The sequence below is a fragment of the Elephas maximus genome, chromosome 3 (genome assembly GCF_024166365.1).
Source record: "Elephas maximus indicus isolate mEleMax1 chromosome 3, mEleMax1 primary haplotype, whole genome shotgun sequence".
Lineage (NCBI taxonomy): Eukaryota > Metazoa > Chordata > Mammalia > Proboscidea > Elephantidae > Elephas > Elephas maximus.
The window spans coordinates 25,494,085-25,507,905 of NC_064821.1; the positions used below are offsets into that span (position 1 = coordinate 25,494,085).

Genomic DNA, 13,821 nt, shown 5'->3' on the forward strand with positions numbered 1-13,821 from the left:
CTTTGATAAAGGATAATGGACTGCACTGGAGAGAGGATGAGGCCAGACCAGCTTGTGGGAAGATATAGCTCTCATTAAAAGTCATGAAAGTAGTGTATTCATTCTCTGGTTATGGTTAACTGCAATGAGACTTTTTGGGTCCCTACAACCAGGTTGCACATCCAGTTCTGCAAACCTAGGGATGCCCCCCCAAAATTGACACATCCAAGGTAATGTTTCTTTTTGATGTCTCTGTCATGGTAGGCTCTTCTCAAAGGTAATCTTTTCTTTTTCCTCTTTAAACTTCAAGGCCTAAATTGGATGATACAAGTTGATTCATTCTATGAACGGGGAAAAGACTGGAAGGAAATATGTCAGAGTTTCCTAATGGCTATCAGAAAGTGGTGTATTTATCTTTGATATGGAAGAGGAGCCACAGATAACAGGAAGGGTGTGGGATTTGATGACACACCTCCAACCAGATCTTGGCTTATAAACTGGACACTTTTGGAAACTCAGTGCACCTCATTAAGCCTCAGAGTCCTCATCATCAAATTAAGGTTAATAGTGCTAACCTCCCAAGGCCATTGTAATGACTAAATATAATGATGTCAAGGTTGGATCAAATGACAATTTCCCATCGTAGGGTAGCCCTTAACATCATTTTAAAGAAGCGCATTTTAAGTGTGCACTTCAAGAATTCAAAAAGACCTTGATTTTACAAACTGTGATTTTCAGCATAATATAAAACATCTTTCTGCTTAACTTCTCTATAGCTGTGATAACAAAAGCACTCATCTGAGAGAGTGATTAAGAGGGTGTAATCAAAAGTACTGATTAGAACAGTGTTTAGTACACATAATAGATCAATAAGTGGGCACTAACATAGTCACCATATGGGTAGGCCAATGAAATTTTTCAACTAATGGATTTTGCAGAGAAAATATTTGATTTTCAACATCAGCTCCTCTACCTTATTAGCTTTGTGTACTGGGACTTGTTATTAAACTCTCATGGTATCCAGTTCTTCATTTTAAATGATACTTAGCATACAACCCTGTAAGGATTAAACAGATAATGTACATGCATGGAGAGTAAATACAGATACCATTCCATTGTCATCTACTCTATGACTGATGTAGTTCAAATAAATTATTTAAACTCTTAGTGTGGTTTATCCTGGTTACCTGACAGGCCATTATAATGCATCTTTACACAATAAGACCTTGAATAGTGCAGAGGCAGAGACTGGATATCATTTGTCTACACACTCAAAATATAGCACAGTGAAGCCAGAGATTAGTCCTCTCTACATTGTATTACGCTGAATGAAATATTCACTATCTTATAAGAAAAGGGGAAGACATTTTGAATCAATACATCCTGTATTTTCCTTCCTGCCTGGAGCACTGTACCTTCCATAGAGATCTTTAAGAACTCCTGAAGGAAGAAATGTATAATTTGTTTGTTTTTTATTATTATGGATATTTGATGGGATCTATTATTCCATTTACAAGATTAAGTAGGTATGGTGAAAGAATACAACCCTGATGCACAACTTTCCTGACTTTAAGCCAATCAGTATCCCCTTGTTCTGTCCGAACAACTACCTCTCAATCCATGTACAGGTTCCTCATGAGCACAATTAAGTGTCGTGGAATTCCCATTCTTCACAATGTCATCCATAGTTTGTTATGATCCACACAGTTGAATGCCTTTGCATAGTCAATAAAACACAGGTAAACATCCTTCTGGTATTCTCTGCTTTCAGCCAGGATCCATCTGACATCAGCAATGATATCCCTGGTTCCACCTGCTCTTCTGAAACCAGCCTGAATTTCTGGCAGTTCCCTGCCGATATACTGCTGCAGCTGTTTTTGCATGATCTCCAGCAAAATTTTGCTTGCTTGTGATATTAACGATATTGTTGTATAATTTCCACATTCGGTTGGGTCACCTTTCTTGGGACTAGGCATAAACATGGATCTCTTCCAGTCACTTGGCCAGAAAGCTGTCTTCCACATTTCTTGGCATAGACGAGTGAGCACCTCCAGCACTGCATCTGTTTGTTGAAACATCTCATTGATATTCCATCAATTCCTGGAGCCTTGTTATTTTTTGCCAATGCCTTCAGAGCAGCTTGGACTTCTTCCTTCAGTACCATCAGTTCCTGATCATATGCCACCTCTTGAAATAGTTGAATATCAACTAATTCTTTTTGGTATAATGACTCTGTATTCCTTCCATCTTCTTTAGATGCTTCCTGCGTCATTTAATATATTCCCCATGGAATCACCACTATTGCAACTCGAGGCTTGATTTTTTTCTTCAGTTCTTGCAGCTTGAGAAATGCTGAGTGTGTTCTTCCCTTTTGGTTTTCCATCTCCAGCTCTTTGCACATGTCCTTATAATACTTTACTTTGTCTTCTCAAGATGCCCTTTGAAATCTTCTATTCAGTTCTTTTACTTCATGAATTCTTCCTTTTGCTTTAGCTGCTCGATGCTCAAGAGCAAGTTTCAGAGTCTCCTCTGACATCCATCTTGGTCTTTTCTTTCTTTTCTGTCTTTTCAGTGACCTCTTGCTTTCTTCTTGGATGATGTCCTTGATGTCATTCCACAACTCGTCTGGTCTGCGGTCACTAGTGTTCAATGCGTCAAACCTATTCTTGAGATGGTCTCTAAATTCAGGTGGGATATTCTTAAGGTCATATTTTGGCTCTCGTGGACTTGCTCTGATTTTCTTCAGGTTCAGCTTGAACTTGGATATGAGCAGTTGATGGTCTATTTCACAGTCGGCCCCTGGCCTTGTTCTGACTGATGATATTGAGCTTTTCCATTGTTTCTTTCCACAGATGTAGTCAATTTAATTTCTGTGTGTTCCATCTGGCGAGGTCCATGTGTATAGTCACCATTTATGTTAGTGAAAGAACATATTTGCAATGAAGAAGAAGTTGTTGCTCTTGCAAAATTCTATCATTCGATCTCTGGCATTGTTTCTATGCCCAAGGCCCTATTTGATCTGTATGCTGAACAAATAATACGAGAAGCTGGACTATATGAAGAAGAATGGGGCATCAGGATTGGAGGAAGACTCACTAACAACCTGAGTTATGCAGATGACACAACCTTACTTGCTGAAAGTGAAGAGGACTTGAAGCACTTACTAATGAAGATCAAATACCACAGCCTTCAGCATGGATTACACCTCAACATAAAGAAAGCAAAAATCCTCACAACTGGACCAATAAGCAACATCATGACAAATGGAGAAAAGATTGACGTTGTCAAGGATTTCATTTTACTTGGATCCACAATCAATAGCCATGGAAGCAGCAGTCAAGAAATCAGAAGACGCATTAAAAAAAAAAAATTTTTTTTTTCTTTTTTTTTTTTTTGCATTGGGCAAATCTGCTGCAAAGGATCCCTTCAAAGTGTGGAAGAGCAAAGATGTCACCCTGCAGAGTAAGGTGTGCCTGACCCAAGCCATGGTATTTTCAATCACATCATATGCATGTCAAAGGTCGACAATGAATAAGGAAGACTGAAGAAGAGTTTACGCCTTTGAATTGTGGTGTTGGCAAAGAATATTGAATATACCATGGACTGCCAAAAGAATGAACAAATCTGCCTTGGAAGAAATGCGGCCAGAATGCTCCTTAGAGGCAAGGATGGCGAGACCGCATCTTACATACTTTGGACATGTTGTCAGGAGGAATCAGTCCCTGGAGAAGGACATCATTGTTGGCAGAGTACAGGGTCAGCGGAAAAGAGGAAGACCTTCAACCAGGTGGATTGACACAGTGGCTGCAAAAATGAGCTCAAGCATAACAATGATTGTAAGGACGACACAGGACTGGGCATCGTTTCGTTCTGTTGTGCATAAGGTCACTATGAGTGGGAACTGACTCGACAGCACCTAACAACAACCACAACAAATTATTCCATTTAATTGTGTGTGTAAGAGTAAGAATCATTGAATAAAAGGCTAGGTTTTGATACATTCTATAATTAAACAGAGATAAAAAATTGAGGGTAGTCTTTGCTCAATTGTACATCTAAACAGGTTGCAGGAAGGTGACAGTCTTTCTGTTTCTTTCAAGGATAGTCATCATGTGAGAGGAAATTGGGAAAAGCACAAAGCAAATCTTCACTTTTCACCACCAGAACACAACTGTCTTTGGTTTGTATACACCTGCCCTCTGCATTCTTCTTTGGAAGTGACTACAGAATTTGATATCCTCTTTGTTGTTAGTTGCCATCAAGTCAGCTCCAACTCATAGCAGTCTTATGTTTAACAGAATGAAATATTGCCTGGTCCTGCACTGTCCTTATAATCTTTGGTGTGTTTGGTATGTTTGGAGCCCAATGTGGCAGACACCACATCAGTCTTTCTCATGGAATTTTTCTCTCATTTTCTCTAATGTTTTCTACCCACTACCCATTATGAAGTGACTTCAGTTTAATATTAAATTTTTGCTACTGTCCAAGCATTCTAAAAGGTCCCAACACCCATCCTCTCCTTCTCCGATACATTTTTATACTTCTGCCATTTTGTCATTTGATATCCAAAAATAGGTCTCTACTATGGATCTACATACAGGTAAATAGCATCCTTTTCTACATATCCAACAGATTGGATTTATATTCAAGTTTTCTTCATATCAGCTATTGACATACCAATCTCCAATTCCTCAAAAAAGAGATCCCTGAACGAGGAAGGCCACAAAAGTAGGATGTAAAATGTGCTACAGATATTTTTCCCATAAACCCCATTTTATCTGCAAGGAAAAAAACAAACAAACAAAAAAAACAACCAACAACAACAACAAAAATAACTAGATAAGATAAAAGGACATTTTATAAAAGACTTCAAAAGCTCTGAATGCAGAGTCTAAAGAAAATTTTATTCTGGAGTGAACTGAGCCCTTTTCGTTGTGTTAGTTGCCATCTAGTCAGCTCCGATCATAGTGGACTTATTTATAACAGATCGAAATGTTGCCTGCTCCTGCACCATCTTCATCATCACTGATATGTTTGAGTCCATTATTTTGGCTATTGTATCAATCTTCATAAAACCAAGAACAAAAAAAAGTCCTTTGTTGTCTAGTCCATTCCAACTGCAGTAAAACTGCCCTATACGTTTTCCAAGAGCAGCTGGTGTATTCGACCTGCCAACTTTTTGGTTATCAGCCAAGCTCTTGACCACTCAGAGCCAGGGCTTCTAGTCTGTCTTAATCAGGAAGCTTTGTTGAAACCTGTACACCATGGGTGACCCTACTAATATTTCAAATACTGGTGGTATAGCTTCCAGCATCATAGCAACATGGAAGACACCACAGTAGGACAAACTGACAAATGGGTGGTGGGAGCCCTTTTCAGTTAAGTAGAAATCAGAAGCCACTGGAAATATTTATTGAATTAGGGCACAATATGCGTTCAATTTGCATGATGCCTATGGAAGAGTTCTGCTTCTGCAATGGAAACCAGGGAGCCTTCTTCTTCTAACGTACGGCCAGGAGCAGCATCATGGAGTCTACAGAAGTATTCAATGCAGAGGTAGATGTACCCATCTTCCAGTTCTTCCCTAGGTGAGTTTTGTTGAGAAGATGAGGTGCGATGGGATTAAAAGATGGGGTATGACTATGCTGGGCTTAGAGCCTAACAGCCTAATAGAAGGCAAGGCCTGTGTGGTGGGCAGTGCCTAAAAATCTCACAATGGCCCATGCCTCCTCTTATTTCATCCACGGAATAATCTCCTTCCCATAGTGTGGTACAGACCTGGTAAAACACTTTAAAAAATAGGGTATGGCAAAAAAAAAATGGGGTGTGACTTCCAAGTTTATAGTGCAAAGGGACTCTGGCCTTCATCTTCCTAGAATTGTATTGATCTCTTGCTGACACACTTGGTTGGAAGCCAGTTGCCATGTTGAGAACTGCCCCATGAAGTGGTCCATGTGGCCAGAAATTTAGGAGGACCTCTGGTAATAGCTTGTGAGGACGTGAATCCTGCCATAGCCATGTGAATTATCTTGGTATTGGATCCTCTCCCAGTCAAGCCTTAAGAAGATGGAAGAATTAGTCCATGTTCAACCATTTCAAGAGGTGGCATATGATCAGGAACCGATGGAACTGAAGGAAGAAGTCCAAGCTGCTCTGAAGGCATTGGCAAAAAACAAGGCTCCAGGAATTGATGGAATATCAACTGAGATGTTTCAACAAGCAGATGCGGCGCTGGCGGTGCTCATTCATCTATGCCAAGAAATATGGAAGACAGCTTCCTGGCCAACCGACTGGAAGAGATCCATATTTATGCCTATTCCCAAGAAAGGTGATCCAAATGAATGTGGAAATTATAGAGCGATATCATTTTTTTATTGTTAATATCACACGCAAGCAACATATTGCTGAAGATCATTCAAAAATGGCTGCAGCAGTATATCAACAGGGACCTGCCAGAAATTCAGGCTGGTTTCAGAAGAGGATGTGGAACCAGGGATATCATTGCTGATGTCAGATGGATCCTGGCTGAAAGCAGAGAATACCAGAAGGATGTTTACCTGTGTTTTATTGATTATGCAAAAGCATTCAACTGTGTGGATCATAACAAACTATGGATAACACTGCGAAGAATGGGAATTCCAGAACACTTATTAATTGTATTCATGAGGAAACTTTGCATAGATCAAGAGGCAGTTGTTCAGATAGAACAAGGGAATACTGATTGGTTTAAAGTCAGGAAAGGTGTGTGTCAGGGTTGTATTCTTTCACCAAACCTATTCAATCCGTATGCTGGAAAATAATATAAGAAGCTGGACTACATGAAGAAGAATAGGGTTTCAGGATTGGAGGAAGACTCATTAACAACCTGCATTATGCAAATGACACAACCTTGCTTGCTGAAAAATGAAGAGGACTTGAAGCACTTACTAATGAAGATCAAAGGCCATAGCCTTCAGTATGAATTGCACCTCAGCAGAAAGAAAACAAAAATCCTCACAACTGGTCCAATGAGCAACATCATGACAAATGGAGAAAAGACTGAAGTTGTCAAGGATTTCATTTTACTTGGATCCACAATCAACAGCCTTGGAAGCAGCAGTCAAGAAATCAAAAGACACATTGCTTTGGGTAAATCTGCTGCACAGGACCTCTTTAAAATGTTGAAGAGCAAAGATGTCACCTTGAAGACTAAGGTGCGCCTGACCCAAGCCATGGTATTTTCAATCGCATCATATGCATGTGAAAGCTGGACAATGAATAAGGAAGACCGAAGAAGGATTGATGCCTTTGAATTGTGGTGTTGATGAAGCATATTGAATATACCATGGGCTGCCAAAAGAACGAAAAAATCTGTCTTAGAAGAAGTACAATCAGAATGCTCCTTAGAAGGAAGGATGGCGACACTGCATCTTACATACTTTGGACGTGTTGTCAGGAGGGATGAGTCCCTGGAGAAGGACATCATCCTTGGCAGAGTACAGGGTCAGCGGAAAAGAGGAAGACCCTCAAAGAGGTGGATTGATACCAATGAGCTGAAGCATAGCAGTGATTGTAAGGATGGCTCCGGACCGGGCAGTGTTTCATTCTGTTGTGCATAGGGTTGCTATGAGTTGGAACTGACTTGACGGTACTTAACAACAACAACTCTATCAAGCCTTAAGTTTACTGAAGTCTCCTGGGAAACACATTGATTGCAGCCTAGTAGAACCCTGAGATTTCACACAAATAATGAAGTAACCAAACAAGTATTCAAAAAATTGTTTTCTATTATACGAACATACATCAACTAAAGAGAAAAATCAGAGCTAGTTCTGTCATTCAAATTCACACACACACACAAAAATAAATAAATTTTCAATGCATAAATTCCCAAACCCCAAGAAAAGGCTATGGGAAGGAAAGTAGGATATTCTACTTAGAGATACAAATCTTAAAAGTGATATGGAAATAGTATCAGATTCTTGGTATAAACCCAGTACTGCCGAGTCGATTCCGACTCCTATCAACCCTGTAGGACAGAGTAGAACTGCCCCATAGAGTTTCCAAGGAGCACCTGGCAGATTCGAACTGCCGACCCTTTGCTTAGCAGCCGTAGCACTTAATCACTACGTCACCAGGGTTTCCATTCTTGGTATAGACATTGTAATTCTCCCTAAATTTCCTGATCAATTCATTGATTTTGCTGATATCAAAGTTACTCATTGATTCTTTCAACTAGAAAAAAAGTGAATTTCATATTACAATTCCTGCAATTTGCAAGTCAGAGCTGAGAATACATGCTTTTCCTCCTGAGATTAGGAATGCCCAGACCATTGTAGGACACTCATTTTTCTCCTACCTCATCTGTTAATTTAACAAGCCTCAGAGATTGGGATAACATAGACCAATTAGGCTAATACCGCGCTCTGTGAGATACACTCTCAAAGCCATACAATTGCAAATTATTAGCCTGTGTCTCCAGCCCTTCAGAGTGTCTGTCCCAGGGCAGCAGACTACTTATGTGTGTCTCTTCCTCCCATTGTCATCATTCACCTCAGGACGTCTATGCCTGAGCCTGTCTTCCTGTCATTCCTGATGAAGGAGCCTCAACCTTCATCTCTCACCAGGCAGGAGGGGGGCAGTGGATTCACATTCTTTGACTATGACCCATCAGAGACACCGTGCAACCCAGTGAGTGTTGAGGGAGACAGGAACACAGGAGGGACTGTCAAGACCATTGTTTCCTCATCATCAGAACCAAAAACAGAGTTGGGATAGCAAGAAGGAAAACCAAAATGGAAGGTTTTAACTAAGAGGTTTATGAAGTTTAGTCCTTTGTACTGGTGGGAATCTGAGGACTCACCTTCATGAGTTCTGCTGTCCTCTACCGCTTTTTTTTATGGACATTGTTTCCACCAGAGCAGGAAACAAATCCCTCTAAACAGCCAGTGGTAAGAGCTTGGCTGCTAACCAAAAGGTCAGCAGTTTGAATCCACCAGCTGCTCCTTGGAAAACCTATGGGATGGTTCTGCTCTGTCCCATAGGGTCGCTATGAGTCAGAATCAACACACCTACAATGGTTTTTCCTTCTTTTGCTTTTTTTTTTTGGTTTTAAACTGTCCCCTAAAAAATAAATAAATAAATAAATAAGGACTTCTAAATTATGAAATTGAGGATGATGACAGTGATGATGATGATGCCAGTAACTATAACAATGGCAAACTGTGTTGAGGGTTTCCTGGTGGCAGGATCTCAGTTATATGTTTTAGGACTTTTAAAATTTCATCTGTAAAATTTTCTCCCAAAATATAAGAGTATAGATTATTATTACTTTATAGGTGAGAAATGAAACACAGCAATTTTATATATATATATTTTGGTGGAGAATGGAGTGAATCCAGGTTTGAATCTGGGCAGTGAAACCCCACTCACAGGGTACCTAGCCAATATTCTAACCTGTTAACACAATCTGCTATTTCTCTACTTGGGTCACCCAGGTGGAGTGCTTATAGGGAAATGACAGAGCCTCATTCTTTTCTGCTTTCCTAGAACCTACAAAACCCCCCCCGATGGGATGGATCAGCATAGTGGCTACAACACTGGGCTCAAACATAGCAATAATTGTGAGGATGGCACAGGAATGGGCAAGGCTTTGTTCTGTTGTATATAAGGTCATGATGAGTTGGTCCCAAGTCAATGGCATCTAACAACAACATAGCCTACACCACGCTTGGCAAAGTGTAGGCAACCAAACAAGAAATTTTGGTTAAATATTGATTATCTTTTTTAGTTCAGGGGAGCAAAGTGTACTCAATCTGTTGTCCACATATTGGGTGCTTTTCTGCCTCTGCTTTCCTCCCTTCCAGGGGTGCCCAGTAGGTCTAGAGAGATGAATGAGACTCAGCACTCTAGAGAGTCAGGATGGACTCTCATCCACCAAGAATTTGGCTCCAATGTTGAGGCTGATGAGACCTGCCTGTGCCACTCCCCCCCGCCCCTGCAACCAAGAGTGGATGAAAAGCCTTATTACTCAAAAAGAGGACTGTCTAGGGAGACCTTGGCAGGCTCCCAAGATGGTCCAAATGTATCTTGAAAAAGCAAAGAAAGAGCCTGGCAGGGAATTTTTTGTTGTTGTTAAGAGGTAGATCTGGTCTGAGGGTTCTAGCACATCGGCAGAGTCTCGCCCGGTTTGAATCTATTACCATCGCCAAAAGAGAGAGCACCTGGACTCTCTTATTAGCTTACCCAGAAGGCAGGAAGGGTTAGGTTTAAGAGCTGTCAGCAGTCAAACAACGAAACAAATAGAGGCAGACTTTTTTATTGCATAGCTCTCATAGGGTGTTTATAAATAGTCCCATCAGAGGAATTCCCCCCCCCATGGGGGAAAATGTTTAATATATTTTCAGTGTCAATAAAAAAAATTCAATATAGTATGTTTTGAAAGCTTAAAATAAGTCAAAGGCATTTATTGCAATGAATTTTGATAAAATATAATACATTTTAAAGCATTTTAGTGTCCTTTAATTAGACCGATTTTATTCTTCAAAGGAGAAAGATATTTCTTAATCCACACATTTCCTTCATTAAGAAGGGATGATATTTTAGTGACTGTATGGATTTGGTGTCCCTAAATGTTCTTGCTTCTGTAACTTTCTTCAGCGGAGTGTCTCTAAAGTGGATGTGGGTAGAAAAGGATGAAACCAAGGAGAAAGAGTCCTATGAAGAATGGGTTCGCCACAACTGAGAAATGTTGCTGAATGTGCTGTATGGTCCTTAAGTGTGAATGCTTTCCTTGTGAATTACCTGAATTAAAAATAGAAACACAGAGCTGGGTGCCCATTTACTTGTTTCCTTTTCCTAATCCTCTATTTTCTTTCACAAAAGCTGTCTCTGCTACCTGGAACCACAGAATCTTACACATATCTCTGAATTCCTCCTGCTGGGCATTTCGGAGGATCCGAGACAGCAGCCCCTCCTCTTTGGAATGTTCCTGTCCATGTACCTGGTCACAATGGCTGGGAACCTACTTATTATCCTGGCCGTGATCTCCGACCACCACCTCCACACTCCCATGTACTTCTTCCTCTCCAACCTGTCCTTAGCTGACATTGGCTGTACCTCCACCACAGTCCCAAAGGTGCTTGTGAATACTCACACACACCAAAGACACATCTCTTATGTAGGCTGTGTGATTCAGTTGTCTTTTTTTATATCTTTTTGCATATCTGGACAGTCTACTCCTGACAGTGATGGCCTATGACCGGTTTGAGGCCATCTGTCATCCCCTGCACTACCCAGTCATCATGAACCCCCGTCTATGTGGCTTGCTGGTTCTGGTGTCAATTTTCACCAGCTTTTTTGACTCCCAGCTACACTGCATGATGGTGTCAACACTTACCTTCTGCACCGATGTGGAAATCCCTAGTGTCTTCTGTGACCCTTCTCAACTTTTCAACCTTGCCGGTTCTGATGCCTCCACCAATACCATATTAATGTATTTGGTTGGTACCATCTTTGGTGGTGTTCCAATCTCAGGGATTCTTTTCTCTTATATTCGAATTGTTTCCTCCATTCTGAGAGTCCCATCATCGGGTGGAAAGTCTAAAGCTTTTTTCACTTGTGGCTCTCACCTGTCAGTCATTTGCTTATTTTATGGAACAGGTGTTGGTGTATACCTGAGCTCAGCTGTCTCACCTTCTCTCAGGATGAGTACAGTGGCCTCAGTGATATTCACTGTTGTCACCCCCATGCTGAACCCCTTCATCTACAGCCTGAGGAATACAGACATCAAGAGAGCCCTGCAGAGACTCCTCAGCAGAATATCTTAATTTAAAGACCTGTGCCTTAACTATATGGGCCAAAAGGTCACTATTTACTCCAAAAGAATGTTGGGAAGATAAAGAGAAGAGAAGCTATATCAGTGGAAACAGAACAAAAATAATGGAAATAATGAGAATGTTGAAATATTAAGAAAAATATAACTGATGTCATGAACAGGTTGTATACGAATTTTTAGAAAGAACCCAAATTTACTATGTAAACTTTTGCCTAACACACAATAAAATGTGAAAAAAAAAATACTCCTGCTGGAGTTCCAACACCAGAGAGTCTGATTTATTTAGAGTGGGGTATGGGGTAAGTTTTTTAAAGCACCCCAGCAGGTACTAGTGGGCAACCAAGGTTGAAGAGTACTGATCTCAGTGAAATCATTGTTAAAAAAATGACAACTATGAGAAGATGCTGAAGATCTTAAAGTCATCAGAGCTCACAAGGGAGAAGATATGAGAGGACTTACTCTAGCAACAGGCAATATGGTTTTTCTCAATATTCTTGGTAATATTTCTTCATATATCTCCTCTCGCTCTAGCATGCCGTTGTTGTTATTAGGTGCCGTTAAGTCGGTTTTAACTCACAGAGACCATACGCCGTAGAGCAAATCATATGTGCTGGTTATTTAGCTCTTGTGTCTCTGCTCCCACTTCCCCTTTCTATACTATACTTTGTGATGCCAGTGTGGAAATTCTCACATCACTGCTCTGATTTTCCGTTTGGCTTTCTTGTCAGGTTCTTCCAATAGTTGTCTGTAATGATCACCACCCTTCTCCCACCCCCAATAAGCCTAATGTTTTCGCTACCCACCTTCTTCTTTGGTGTGGTTGCTGCTGCCTGCAGATTGTATCTCTCTGTTACCACATTTTTTCTTTTATGTCTTTTAGTCTTTCGATGACTGTTTAAATACTTACCTATACTAAATCATCTTCATCAAAAATAACTAGTGTTGTTTCTTTCTTCTTGATTGAACCCTGACTGATATAACGTGGAGAATAAAGATATATCATCATGTGTCTGCAAATGGAAGCTTACAAATGTTCTCAGGAGAAAGGTTGGTTGTAGATCATATACCTTGGAAAGTGTGTACAGTTGAAGTTGACGTTGGCGTTTCAGTTGTTGTGTGACTCTAATGGTACCTGAGGATCATTAAGTCACCCAAGTCCTTATGAGGAAATTTAACTTTATCTGTTTTTCATTACTCTAAGCTAGCAAAAGTTCACGTCCTCAGGGAAGGGGGGCCTTGGAATTCCACTTTGTAACCATGCTTCACTGTCTTCTGTCTTATTGAATGTGTCCTTGGGCTCCTTCTGTCTTTCACTACGCAGATATCCATCTTTCTTTTAGAGACGCCACACATAGCTCCTGCTGCAGTAGCGTGGGCTCTGAAAACCTGTGGACCAGCTAGTTTCAATTACTCTGCCTTTTACCACTGAGGTCAATCTCCAGTCAACCTCACCGATGAGGACCTTTGATATTCAAAGTGTGCTTTAAGCTGGATGCCTGACAGAAGACCTTACAATTTCATCTTTGCACAGTGAGACCTTGAGCAGTTTTAGGGCAGGGCTGAAGATCATTGCTCTCTATACTCAAAAGCTAGCTTAGTTAGGGCATAGATTTGTTATATCTACTCTTTGTTTAATTTTGAATAAGTTATTCACTGACTTGCAAGAAAAAGTGAAGACATTTTGATAGTGATACATCCAGTATTGGATGGTCTACTAGTCCTTCTATATAGATTTCTATTAACTCCTGAGAGAATAATTGTATGGCTTAAGTTTTTATGATTATTAACATTCAATGACATCAATTTTTTTTTCAATTTAATAGTATATGCAAGATTAAAAACCATAGAATTTTGAGAATTTCTACAACTAACACCACCACCACCAGTTGCCACTGGGTTGATTCTGGCTCATGATGACTTGTGTGTCTCAGAGCCTAACTGTGCTTCATAGGTTTTCAATAGCTGATTTTTTGCACGTAGATCACCAGGCCTTTCTTCTGAGGCACCTCTGGGTGACATTGAACTTC

The 13,821-nt window shown here is 40.4% G+C and overlaps 1 pseudogene; it reads left to right on the plus strand.

Annotated features, from left to right (window-relative positions):
* Positions 1–5,505: 5,505 nt before the first annotated feature.
* LOC126071144 (olfactory receptor 7E24-like) lies at positions 5,506–11,786 on the plus strand (annotated as a pseudogene).
* The last annotated feature ends 2,035 nt before the right edge of the window (positions 11,787–13,821 follow it).